We start from the raw sequence: 13,603 nt of genomic DNA, 5'->3' as shown, positions 1-13,603 counted from the left end.
GCAATTTACATGATGAGGTAGCCCATTTCATATGACGAACTAACAGTCCACCCTATTTTCTTAAAAATAACCAGAAATGCATCTGAATGAATTATCTTCATATCCCTAATTCTCATTTTAAAGCAAAAAATATTATATATTTTCCTTTAAAAAGGCATGTAGAAAAACAAATGTATATGGCATAATTTGCAATACAATAGCAGTGCATGTTTTTATACTCTAATTGATCAGTTATTTTCATGCTTTATTCTATTTTGGGAGACATCTTTATGTAAGTTTTTTTTCCCTTCAAAACGTATTTGCATTTTTAAATTTTATATGAAATATCTATGGATGTCTGCTTGCCTGCCTATCCATCTTTTATTTAAATTTTTATTTCAAAAATTAACAATGTTCAAAGCTGTAGCTCGTTGGATAGTTTATAATAAAACAAATAAAAATACAGTCTGAATAAAACATATAATAAAATGCAAAATAATACTATATACGCTAGACAGCTGCAAGATAATCTTTCAAAACCTAAAATTTCACAAAATTATAACTAAATCTGGCAATTAATAAGAGAAATAATGGTAATAGTTGGATGATCATAATATGAGCCTTTTTGTTATGCCTCTTATGGCATATAGCATCTAAATCTCAAAATATACTATGAAACCTTATTTCCCATTTCACTTAAAATTGGGAACAATAATTGTAATTCAGAATCAGCATAGTTTAAATACAACTTCAAATCATGGTTGAAGAACAGAGAAGGAGCTGCACTTATAGGGAAAAAAACATACATGTATTTGATAATCCAATAAAGGCAAAATATCTTTACTGTATCTTAAAATAATTCTGCAGAAGAGTTGAGGTTTCACTTCTCTTTAAGATAAATACTTTTTTGTCTTATCTAAAGTACAAAATTTATGTGCTATCAATAATTCAGACTGAAAAATTATACTGTACATACCCATACGGACAAACATATATACATACATTTGTAGAATCCATTGACAATATATACACAGATTCCAAATTTTCTAGTGGATATACCGGAAATTTTGTGTTCTAGGCCAAAATTGCTGCTAAGGAACTTTGAACACCCACAAAATAAGTCAGATATATAAAAAAGCACCAATTTCCCAGAATGCTGCCATGCCTTTAATATTATTTGAAGACTATAGATATCTTTGGAAATAGATGATGGTACTAGTGCTTTGTGTATTGGTGACTCAGAGGGATTCACATTGGGGATCCCAGACACCTGCCATTAAATGAAAGTATTTTTATCTACTTGCAATTCAAAGGAAAATGCCTTTTGTATTTATCTTTTGCTATCCATAACAACAACATAAATCCATTTTTTCATCATCACTATAAAATCTGTTACATTTAAGTGTAATTGATTAGATGCACTTCTTAATCCTGACAAGTGTGAAATCTTCAGCTGCTGTAAGGATACAATGTACAATACATTTAAAAGAGCAGGGATATATTTTCCTGCAAATGCATATCATAATATAGGGAAGAAAGGCTTCCAATTATTTATTAACTGAAATCTACAGCTGTTATGCAAAATAGTGGTTCATGCACATTATAAAATGAAAAATAGAATGGGATGAGAAAATAATTGCCTACTCAAAGATTCTAAAACTAAAGGTAACTAGCAAACCTGGACAAATATAGCATAACATTTCAATTGCAAAGGCTAAGAAATTACCACAGGATTAGCTTAGTCATGGAAGATAAAATTTAAATTATTGTAGATTATGCTTTTATTTACTATGGCCAAATTGTTTGAGATGGGAATACATCTACATGCTCTAGATTTGCATTCTTTAAAGAGGAAGATACTGTATATGTGGGATCTTTAGTGTGAACTAAAGATCCCACATATACATGAACTTGCTTGTTTTCTTGTAGACGTTACCCAACATTAGACAAACATGCAGAAGACTGGCAGAATGCATCCATGAACACCAACTAACAGTCAGACGACACGATGAACATTCTTTAATTTTACAACATATAGACAGATTTAACCATACTTTCAATTGGGAAAATGTGACCATCATAGACTGAGCCAAGTCCAAAAAATACTAGGGAATTTCTAGAAGCCTGCCACTCGGACAAATTAGTCAACAAAAGACATACAGACATTAACAGTATTTATAGGCTAGGCAAAAGAGACAATCAACTAGCCAAAAAGGAAACAAAAAAGTCCAAGCACCTCTCCAACAGCAATCAGCACCCAGTTCTGCATAGATTGACTCCAAGATTAATCAGACCAGTGGTTGGTTTCAAAATTTTTTACTACTGGTTCTGGGGGCATGGCTTATTTTGTGGGTGTGGCTTGGTGATCATGTGACTGGGTGGGCATGGCCAATTTAACTGCCCATTTTGCCAATTAAACAATACACAGCAGCCCTCTTTCCTATTCTTAATACTGCATGAAGGTTTTGTTCTAGGTTGGTTTTTTTACTAGGTTGGCAATGCCAAGAGATTTCTGGGAAGTTTTTCTCTGTGTTAGAGGCACGAAAATAACCAAGATGAAATAAGGTCTGCTGCTGGAGCAGGGGGTTGGACCAAATGATATCTGAGGTCCCTTCCAGCCATGGATTGCTGTGCTTTTCAAAGCATCCCCTGAAGCTGCTTCTAGTGCCAGATTTGTGGTCCTTCCTTCCTGTCCTTTTTCTCTCCCTCCCTCTATCAATCCATCCATATCTCATTCACTTTCCCTTCCCTCTTTCTCCCTTCCCTCCCTCCTTCTCCCTCCCTCTGGAATGAACTTCTGTTTGGGACATAGGGCCTGCTTTTTGCCTTCTTTAGATTCCGGATGCTTTCCTGATGCCTGGGGAGGGCAAAAGCGGCCTCTCCTGGCCCTCCAGAAGGCTGAAAATTAGTTGGCTGGCACATGCATGCATGCCAGATCTAAGGGCTGCTGAGCTGGCAAATATGGCTCCGCATGCCACCTGTGGCACATGTGCCTTGGTTCACCATCATGGCACTAGGATATAGAGAGCAAACTCTACTCTTTACCAGCAGGAGGGTGGGGATGTAATGAAACATCTGCAAGAAAACAAGCAAGCTCAGAGATCGCCAAGGATCCCTCATTTCAACCCTGATCTACAAATATTCTCCTTCATTGGAAGATATATATTTGCGATCTAATTGTAGAATGGGTGTGTTGACTGATTTGGGGGCATAAGTTGAGGGTGTTAAGGGTAAAGCCCAACTGAGTGATTTTCCAATAGTGGACCTTGGGTATTGGTTATTTTGTTATTTTATTACTATTTTACTATTGTGGTTAATTGAGGCATGTACATTATCAAATTCATAGTGAGGTAAGAATGAGTCGCTCCTGGCAAGAGGATGGATGTTGTAGTATTGTCAGGTAAAGGAAGATATGGGGGATGGCACTTAGTAGACTGTTCCAAGAAACTCCCAAACTTGTGGCAAATTCAGCTTTCAATTGAGATGCTCTACCTTGTGGACCAGTTAGCCAAAGGACTTTGTCACTACCAATCAGCCAACCAGCCTTTCCTAGTCTGCTTCAGATGCATAATGGATCCACTTCTAGTGACTCTTTCAGAATTTCCATATGCTTAGTGGCCTTATTCAAGATGACAATGAGGGTGCTTACCACAAGGAAGTAGAGGGTTTGGTGAACTGATGTAACAAAAACAGCCTCATTTTAAACGTAGAAAAAACTGAAGCGACCATTGACAATTTCAGAAAAGGCAGGTACAATCACACACCTCTGTGCATTAATGATTAACCTGTGGATATGGTTAGCAACATCAAGTTCCTGGGTGTGTAGCTAACAAGTAGGCTAGCTTGGATGCTGAACAGTGAGGCACTAGTGAAGCCAACACAGCAGTACCTGCATGAGAAAAGTACATTTTCCTTCCCCTATCTTTCTCACTTTCTATAGAGGATGATCGAGAGCATCCTGTCATATTGCATTACTGTCTCGTTTGGAAGCATTACTGCTTCAGACAGGAAGGCGATGAAGAAAGTGGTGAGGATGGCAGAAAAGATAATTTTGTAGTTCACTTTCTTCTATACAGGACATAACATACCGTATTTTTCAGAGTATAAGACGCACCTTTTTCCGTCAAAAAAGAGGCAGAAAATCTGGATGCGTCTTATACACTGAATACAGTATTATTTGCCTCCCGAAATCCCTCCCCCTTCACCAAAATGGCTGTACAGCCTTTAGGAGTGTTCCTGGGGGCTGGGGAGGGTAGAAAAGAGCGAAAAATGGGCTGTTTTTTGCTCAATCCCCCCCCCCCGCCCTCAGGAGCACTCTATAAGCTGTTTTTGGGAGGTCTGCAAAGTGCAAAAACTTTTTTAAATTCTTTTTTTAATTTGCCTCTTCAAAATCTTGGTGTGTCTTATACTCCGAAAAATACAGTATAAGCAATGCTTGAGCAGGGTCCACAGGATTGTCTGGGACGCTACACATCTTCTTCATTACTTGTTTTCCTTGTTACCTTCTGGAAATAGACTCTGTGATATCCGAAGCAGAACATCCAGATTCACTCACAGTTTTTAGTTCCATATAGCATCAACCTTGTGAACTTACATGTTTCAACGGGGTGCAGGCAAACCAAGAGATGTGAAGATGAGCCTCCTGCAGCAGGCTGCTGATTTCAGCCCATTGACTCTCAGCTTTCCTACAGCTCACCTGGTGCATCTGGATTGCCTGCCTTCCCCTCTGCATCTCTGCCTCTGTCTACTGCCAGTGCCGCCATGCGAAGACAAGCCTCCTATGGCCGGTCGCTGCTCCCAACCCACCAACTCTTGGGTTTCCAGCTGCCCGTGTGGTGCGTCCAGCCCCTGCCTGCTGCTTGGACAGGTAATTAACTCACATGCGCTGCATGCATGTGTGCGACTGCTGCCTGACACCATTGGCCCACACGTGCTTGCTACCTCCTGTGCTGGCTAGGCCCACCCCCTTCACTAGGGCTTATTTTGGGGGTAGGGCTTATATTAGGCTCATGCTTAAAATCAGGCTTGGATTTATTTTTGGAAAAACATGGTACATGTGAATATGTGTGTTATGTATGGGTATGGGTAGGTATATACTTTCTTTTGAAAGCAGGCAACAGAATTTCATTTTTAATATGGGCCAGTTTGCTCTCAGTAAAAAATGACAATAAAGTCTATATTATCTATCCTATCAATTCCCAAATCTTGAGAATATATATCATCAACTCTGAGAGCTTATAAATCTTTTGATATATGCAGTTCAAGAAATTGAAATAGTAGAAATTAAAATGTGTGCTTCTGACTCGAAGTCTGTGCAGGTCTGACAGTTTGATTGTGTATCTGTGATAGACTGCTCCCCACACACCTGTATATTTTGCGTGCTTATGCCTTTCACCCACTTTGAACATAATATGTGTGCAATTATCCCTTTACATGACTGGGAATATGAGTGATGTAAAATGAACTATGTACTGTATGTTTAGGTGCCATGGGGGTGGACAAAATTGACATGAGTAGTTTAGTATCTCCATTGGTAGTTCAATTTTAGGCAAATTCTAATTGCTCTTCAACATTACCTGGCAGATACACACCTCTTCTGTTTAGACCGGGGCAGCATCAACTTGTGGCATTGATTGCTCTGCTACAAAGTTTTAGAGTTCAACATGTAGAATATAAGCCATTTGGGGGGAAATGCAGAAATTCTAGGGATGTTCTTTATCACTGTAGAATAGCATAACAGAAGCTTGAAAGCTTCTCAGAGAAGCACTTTAACAAACAAAATCAAGGCAGGGTTATTTTGATTCCCCCCCCCCTCACACTTTATCAGGACTGAACTACAAGATGCACTTTCTTTTATGGAAGCCTGGATTAATTACTGATAAATTTCAAATCACAATTTAAAATTTTAAGCCCTCCATGACTTGGCACCTAGGTATCTTACATGTCTAATTCTATTACACTGGCTCAATTATTAAATATGGGTAGTCCTCGACTTACAACCATTCTTTTGGTGACTGAAGTTACAACAGAACTGAAAAAATGACTTATGACCATTTTTCGCACTTAAGACCGTTGCAGCATGCTCATAGTCATGTGATCAAAATCCAGATGCTTGGGAACTGACTCATGTTTATGATATTCGAAGTGTCCCAGGGTCATTTGATGATCATTTTTTGCAACCATCTGACAAGCAAAGTCAATGGGGAAGCCAGATGCACTTAGCAACAGTGTTACTAATTTAACAATTGCAGTGATTCACTTAACCATGCAGTACGAAAGATCGTAAAAGGGGGCAAAACTCATTTAATAACTGTCTCACTTAGCAATAGAAATTTGGAGCTCAATTATGATCATAAGTTGAGAACTGCCTGCATTGAGGGAATAAAGGCTATTGGTTACACACTTCCAGAAAGGAAGAACTGCCAAAGGCAGACAGCAAGCTTCCCTATATAGTGGTGGCATCTTTGCTTTGGAATGGCCTCCCATTTAAAAATTAGACTCCCCTCCTCCCTAGTGGTCTTTAGGAAGCTATTAAAAACTAAATTATTGTAAAGAGCATTTTCATGATTTGTTGACTTAATTTATTGCACCATTTTTATTGTTTCATTCTCTTTTACTTATTGTCATTTGTGTTGGCATTATATGGAGATGTTTAAATGGTCATTTTGCTATATTCATTGTAAGCTGCCAAGAGTTGATTGATTCTGGTGGGTATGAATCCAATAAGTAAATAAAGAATAAATAAAACAAACTTGACTTGGCTCCAAGAAAAAGCAACACCCAGGTCAAAGACATCCATAATAAATGTGCAAATTATTTGTAGTAGGATTTAAAATAGCTGATTTAGAAATTCCTAACCAAAAAGCTACATTTCTGCCTAGGTCCATCTCAGGAAGATTCTTTAAAAAGCCAAACTAATTTAAAGCCAATTATTCAAAGTTGACAATATATTTTTCCACAGAGGAACTTATGGTCAGTGTTCACCAAGTAGAAGAGCTTCATTAAAGAAATGTAAGAAGCCACTAGTCACCTACATGTCATAGATACTATTTTACTATTCCTCTCAGTTATTCCTTAGCTAATTAAGTCCACCTTACTAGTTAAATAAGTGCTTATTTCTCTTATTGTCTGGTTAACAAAGCTAGATACTAAAATAATTTATTTTGGATGGGTTCCCTAGCACACTTGATCATTTATATGTAAGAAAAAGAGGGTCGTGAAAATATTTACAAACCCCTGGCATCCTGGACCTAAATTGTTTCAACTCCACCCTCAAAACGACACTATAGAGCACTGCACACCAAGACAACTAGACATAAGAACAGGTTTTCCCCGAACGCCATCACTCTGCTAAAAAATAATTCCCTCACCACTGACAAACCATTCACTAAGGCTGCATTGCTATTACTATTTTCATCGTTCCTATCGCCCATCTCCTGCCACTTATGACTGCAGGATTGTAACTTTGTTGCTTGTATCCTTATGATTTATATTGATATTGATTGTTTCCCGATTGCTTATTTGTACCCTATGACTATACCTTATGATTCTTGACGAATGTACATTGTCTTTTTATGTACACTGAGAGCATATGCACCAAAGACAAATTTCTTGTGTGTCCAATCACACATGGCCAATAAAAAATTCTATTCTATTCTGTTCTGTTCTATTATAGTAAATAACTAAATACATATTTTTCAAATGATTTTTCCTATTATGGATGTTTATGCTTGTGGGTCTGTACATCTACAATCTAGAGAGATCAGAATCAATAGACACTTAAACCTGCAATGCAGCAATATTACTGATATAAAAAATGGGCAATATGATAGGCAATATGAGAAAAATGTGTCAGTTTCTCAAGGAAGCAGGATGTTTTTTAGAGTTGCGTCCTCCTGGTTATCTTTTCAGTTTATATTCAACTGGTCAATCTACGAATATGTTTCTTTCACTACTTCTCTACAATGCTAGCTTCGCATTTGACAGAAGGCAAAACAACAGTCAAAGACATTACTCTTAAATGAAGCCAAATCCATTAGGGCTAAATAAAAATGTAGCTCCAAGCTAGAATAGTACTATGCCTCTATGAATTACAGGACAGATATTCTATGTAGTTTCACTATTCTTATTTAGCAGCCCTTTGAATTTCAGATCTTATGTCCCCTTCTAAAAATTTGCAACCTATATACAGCTATTTTATAGACACCATAATAGTGGTGTTAATGTTTTATGAATTTATATCTATAACGATTTATAGCAGCAAATAACTGGCAGCACTTTACTTGAGAAAATGGAAATGTTAGTGCATAACAAGACTTGAATGTAAAAAAAGTACCATGGTGGGTACCATGAAAGTCACACCATAGTAGTTGCAGCTTCCCTTTCTCTCCAGCTGGTGCAGCAACTATTTTTTCAATAATCATGGTTTTCTTTTTGTTAATAAAATAAAAAGAGAGACATAGACTGATAGACTAACAGATCAGAGCCACCGTAGTTTATCCCTTTCCCAACTCCAAAAAGTAAGAGTGAGTGAGTGAGTGAGTGAGTGTGTGTGTGTGTGTGTGTGTGTGTGTGTGTGTGTGTGGAGAAGGGCTAACTCAAAAGCATTAGAGACATTGTTGAAGGGGTAGATATGATTGTTTAACTATGAACCATCTAGATGCACATGATGAGGGGTACTGATGATAAGCACAACCTAAGCTACAGATGGTCAAAAATATAATTTCATTTATTATCTCAATTCCACTGATATCCTAATGCAGCAACAATATGATTGTGTAGCATGCAAATCAGATAAGGAATTTAAGTTATTCACTGAACAATTCATAATTGAAAGCTTGAATATGAAATATGTGTCTTACTGTCTTAGGAAGAAACTAATTCAACAAGTGATTCTTTTTTCATATTTACTGGATTCCTCAGAGTATGGTTAAATATCTTATTATTAACTGTATTATGTTAATGTGCAAAGGGACATTTTCTCATATTATATGGACTTGTGCTTCTGTTGCCCTCAAACCTATCAGGCTCTTTATGGAGCAAAATAAACTCATATTTCACCCCTCCAAGACTCAACTACTGTACATCAATAGGGATCAAATTGCTGAGTGGAGGCATGGTCTCCTTAAGAGTTGGTACATGACTTGGGGATCTTAGATTATTTTACTGTTTAAGCAAAAGTGAAGGGCTGTTTCTGAGTTTTGGCTGAGGCAACTGCTCAATTTTGGTATATCTCAGGATACTCTTAATGATTATTGTAATGCGCTCCATATGGGGCAGTCTTTCAAGACAAATCTGGAAACAGTAACTACAAGCAGCTTTTGATTTATGACACTTAGGATTGGAACTTCCATCGGGAAGTAATGCAGCTGTTAAGTGAATTGTGCCTAATTCTACAACCTTTTCTGTAGGAAGTTGTGTAACAAACCACCACAGTGCCTGCAGTTAAGCAAATCCGGCTCCTCCCACTGATTTTGTTTGTCAGAAAATCCGTGGGAAGCCCACAAATGGTGATTAACTGACCATGGGATGCTACAATCGTTGTAAATATATGCTAGTTGTCTAAATTTTGATCACTTTACTTCAGGTTGCAATTTGCAGGTTGTGATGGCTGCAAGTTTGAGTAAGTCACTTTTTTAGCTGCTGTTGTAACTTCAAATGGTGATTAAACAAATGTAAATTGAGAACATTCTGTAATTCAGAATGCAACAGTGAGATTGTTGGCTGGTTAATCCAGCCATTGCAGGGTAACACTTCTTCTGAAGTCACTATAGTAACTATTAATCAGCTTCCAGTCCAATTTTGAACTGCTGGTAGCTAGCTCTAAAGTACTGCATGGTGTTACACCAGCTTAAACCACACACTGCTTTGTCAGAACTAAATCTGCTCATTGGTGAAAATAACTTGGCAAGACCCATTAAGAGTTCTATCCCCAGATGAAGTGAGAATAATATGGACAGGAATGATAAGTCTTCTTCTGTGATGGCTCCCACACTTTTACCAGAGGCCCGTAAAGCATCTTCCCTCATACTTTCTAGATGTTTAAGAGCAATTTTATTTCACTAAACCTTCAATCTTAGTTAAGTTTAATTCACCTTGGGGAAGGGTTGATTTATTATTTAATTTCTTATTAACAGACTTGTGTACTAGTTGTTTTATGTTCTTACAATTTCATTTATTATTATTGCTGCTTTTAGCATTTTAATGTATTGTAAACTACTCAGGATCTTTTGTTTTGGATGGGCTGGCTATGAAAACTGTTAAATAGATGAATAAAATATTTTCTGGCTTTTGTTTGAAATATTAAGCTTTGTATTATATTATTAAAATCAATACAATTTATTAAAATGTCAACATACCTTTGAATTATATACCTCAAATTTGGAACAATTATATGAATAATGAAGGAGACTGTCCATAGTAAAAGAGTAAAAAGTATCACTCTTTAATGTTGAAAAGAGCACAACTCCAAATTTTCTATCTTGGATTACTAATAGATATTTGCTTTCTATTTATCAGTTGGCTCTTTAAATCTATTGATTTAATGAAAAGACTGATCAATATTATTTTGTGTAGACAGGGTTTAATTATGTATTTTAAAACTAGGTTAATGATTTATCATTTGCAAACCAATGGTCTTGTTATTTCTTCTATTTTTTCTTTTTCCATATATTTAAGAAAGATTGTTTTTAATTGTATGGTTTTTTTATTCAGTAAAATCACAAAATATTTAACGGTTATAAACAGAAACATAGTAGGTGAAGCTCTTTCAAATATGGTATTTTCACAAAGACTTTAATTTGCTGGATTTCTGCTAGTCACTCAGCTAGTGAAGGCAAGCTCAAGCAATACAAAATAAGCTAATAAGCTTGCTAACTGCTTTCTCTTGCCTTCTTTAATTCTGTGACCTCTGGATTGGTCATAGCAGCTGGAGAATTATAGGATTTGCTCCAACATACCTGGAAAGCATCAACTGAAGAATGCTGATCTACTAATTCACAAAACATCTAAATCCTGATATATGAAGGACAGATTGAGAGAAGCATATGCAAATATACACACACAAAATAAAATGGTAAATATTATTGTGCTGCATTCATTTTCAGAAAACCATTGGCAGATAACTCTTTTAAAACAGTTGTGATAGAGTTCTTATACACTAATCACAAACCTAAAACATATCCTGATTAAAATACAATCAAGCCTTAAATAAGACTACAAACCTCAAATAAGGTCAGTCATAGAAAGAAAATAAAAAATATATAATCTATAGGATCTAACTGTACCTTTATCCTTATGCACACTTACTCAAAAATAAGTCCTGTGTTTACAGAACATACAGCAAGTAGATGTGATTAAGACTGCAGCTATCCAGCACAAGTCTATACATTTTTATTCAAAAATAAGTAGTGCTGTGTCCAATGGGCTTTAGTCCCAGGAAAGCATATGTAGTGTTTCAGCTCCATTTCCTATGTTGTGGAATGAAGCAGCAAGCACATCATACAAATCTGGATTGATATGAAAAAAATAAAATCACACCACTAAAATATGTTTAGTACCTTTTTTCAATTTCTTAATCTCAGATAAATATGACAGTGTGGCATATATGCCTTTACAAGGTGAGCAGCAAAAGGTACAAACATTGGGGGAAATGTCTCATTTTCATAGCAGTACAGGAGAATATTAAGGTTCCATGAAAAAGATGGCATACAGTTGCTATTACAGGAGTTTATGAAATATATAAACAAAGATATGTCCAAAAGTCTACTGATGGATAAGCACATATTTACTTGGATCCGTATCTCAATAATGTGGTGCATCCTTCAAGGTTAAGAGATTTATGCTACTTAATTGATTTACTCCTTTATAGTTATTTATACCTAATTTGCAAGATCAGTGAGGAAAGGGTTAAGATAAGCTTTTTGTTAATTCTTTGCAATAGTTGAAGCTCATATGGCACTTTAAAATTTTTAATTTTCACTGGAGAAAGAGTGCTAAATTCATCTTCTCAATTAGCCTTGGAGAAAAATGAGAAAGCAAGCTTCTAGTCAGTTCCCAGGTACTTAATTTAGCACCTCAGCAGTAAAATAAATGGTCAAATACTCAATCACAGCCACCTCCACAAGAAATAGGTTAAATGCATGCATACACACACACACACACACACACACACACACCGTATCAGCTTAACAGTTAATAAAAAAGCAGTACTGTGCTGCACTACGATATATGTTCAAATGCCGTTTTTAAGAAAGAGGGTGGGCCAAGGCACTTTCTGTCCCCTGAAGGGGCAAATGTCAGCAGGTACACTCTCTGCAAGTCAGCATGTCGATAGTGATAAATACGACCAAGAACCCAAGCAGATGGCAAGAGGAGGAGGAGAGGAGGAGGAAGGTGGTCCTCTAGGAAGCAGGAGATATAGGAGAACCAGCAGCGCCCCCTTCAGAAAAAAAAAATACCCCTCAGGACCTCCTCCCCATTTGCCATGTGTAAGTAAATACCCTGTTGCGATTTGCCACTCCCCACCTCTCTCCCTACTACACGTAGAAACCCAAGCAACCGCGCGCACCTTCCGCCCACCGAGCGAGCTTCGCCTCGACCACCTTTCCGAATAAACACGCACGTCATTCACCGCCTCGGTTTTCCACCGCAGGCAGACGAAGTCCCCCCCTCGCCTCGCCATCCCCAAGGCAGCTTTTTCCTTCCTTCCTTCCTTCTTTCACCCCCGAATCCTCACAACATCCCCTCACCGTCACCGCCTCCCTCACAAGTTCCAAGCGCTCGCCCGGGACTGCCCGACTGTTGAATCCGGCGGCCGCTCGTCCTTCTCGTCCCTTTCTCTTGTCGCATCAAGTTGGGAAGGAGGGGAAAGAGCGAGCCTGTGGCTCCACGGACGGCGGAACCGGCGGGGGGAGGAGGAGTAGGATTCTGTGGAAAGCGACTCTACCGCGTTCACACAGGTTAGATGACACGCAATGTGGCGCGTGCACCTCCTCCTCCGCTCCGCCAGGGCCTCTCGCTCGATAAGTCGCGGCGGATCCGGGCGGGCTTTTCCGCCCCTCGCGCTCGGCCGCCGGCTTCAGCAAACCTTGTGGGGTGATTTTTCTGCCTCCTCGGCTGCAAGGAGCTCCGGGCATCCCGCCCCATCCCCCACGCAGACGGCAGCCGCCGCCTTTTCCCTACCTTCCTCTCTCCGCGCCTTTGCGCCAAAGCCACGCGCGACGCACAGTAGCCGCAGCGGGTCTGGCTGGGATGCGGATGGCGGGAGCGTCGGCAACAGCAGCAGCAGCAACGCAGTGGCAGGCAGGAAACCTGGGAAGCCGCTTTCCTTTCAGCCGCTAGTCCGGCCTCCCACTCCACCATCTTCCTCCGCCTCTTCTCGCTCCTCCTCGGCTCAGCCCGGCAGCCATCCGCGACAGCGCCTCTTTCTGCCCCCGCCTCCCGCGCCTCCTTCAGCCCGCCTCCGAAGGTCCCCCGTGACTCCGGTGTGGCGGTCAGGCCCGCAAGCTCAGCCGGCGGGCGCTTCGCTTAGAGCGGCGCCACGAAAACGGGAGGAGCGGCCTGAGGGCTTTTTTTCCTCAGGCGGCGGAGGTGGCGTTTTTGTCCACGGGAGGGAAGGAAGGCA

General features: G+C 39.1%; 1 protein-coding gene across 4 annotated transcripts in view; it reads right to left on the bottom strand.

The window, feature by feature from the left end:
- Positions 1-13,375, bottom strand: part of APBA1 (amyloid beta precursor protein binding family A member 1) — an 88,862-nt gene extending 75,487 nt beyond the window's left edge. For 3 of the 4 annotated variants that reach the window (XM_014052250.2, XM_014052242.2, XM_014052258.2), the window contains exon 1: positions 13,162-13,375. The gene's annotated coding sequence lies outside the window, so the exon portion shown is untranslated. Of the gene's footprint in view, positions 1-12,728; positions 12,749-13,161 lie in introns of those variants that run through there. The other variant, XM_087716001.1, reaches the window with a different exon arrangement.
- Positions 13,376-13,603: the final 228 nt, after the last annotated feature.

This window comes from Thamnophis sirtalis, unplaced genomic scaffold (genome assembly GCF_051295495.1).
Source record: "Thamnophis sirtalis isolate CommonGarterSnake01/CBP01778 unplaced genomic scaffold, rThaSir2_p1.2 scaffold_5, whole genome shotgun sequence".
NCBI lineage: Eukaryota > Metazoa > Chordata > Lepidosauria > Squamata > Natricidae > Thamnophis > Thamnophis sirtalis.
The sequence above is the reverse complement of the archived record's forward strand: the minus strand, read 5'-3'. Positions and strand labels throughout refer to the sequence as shown.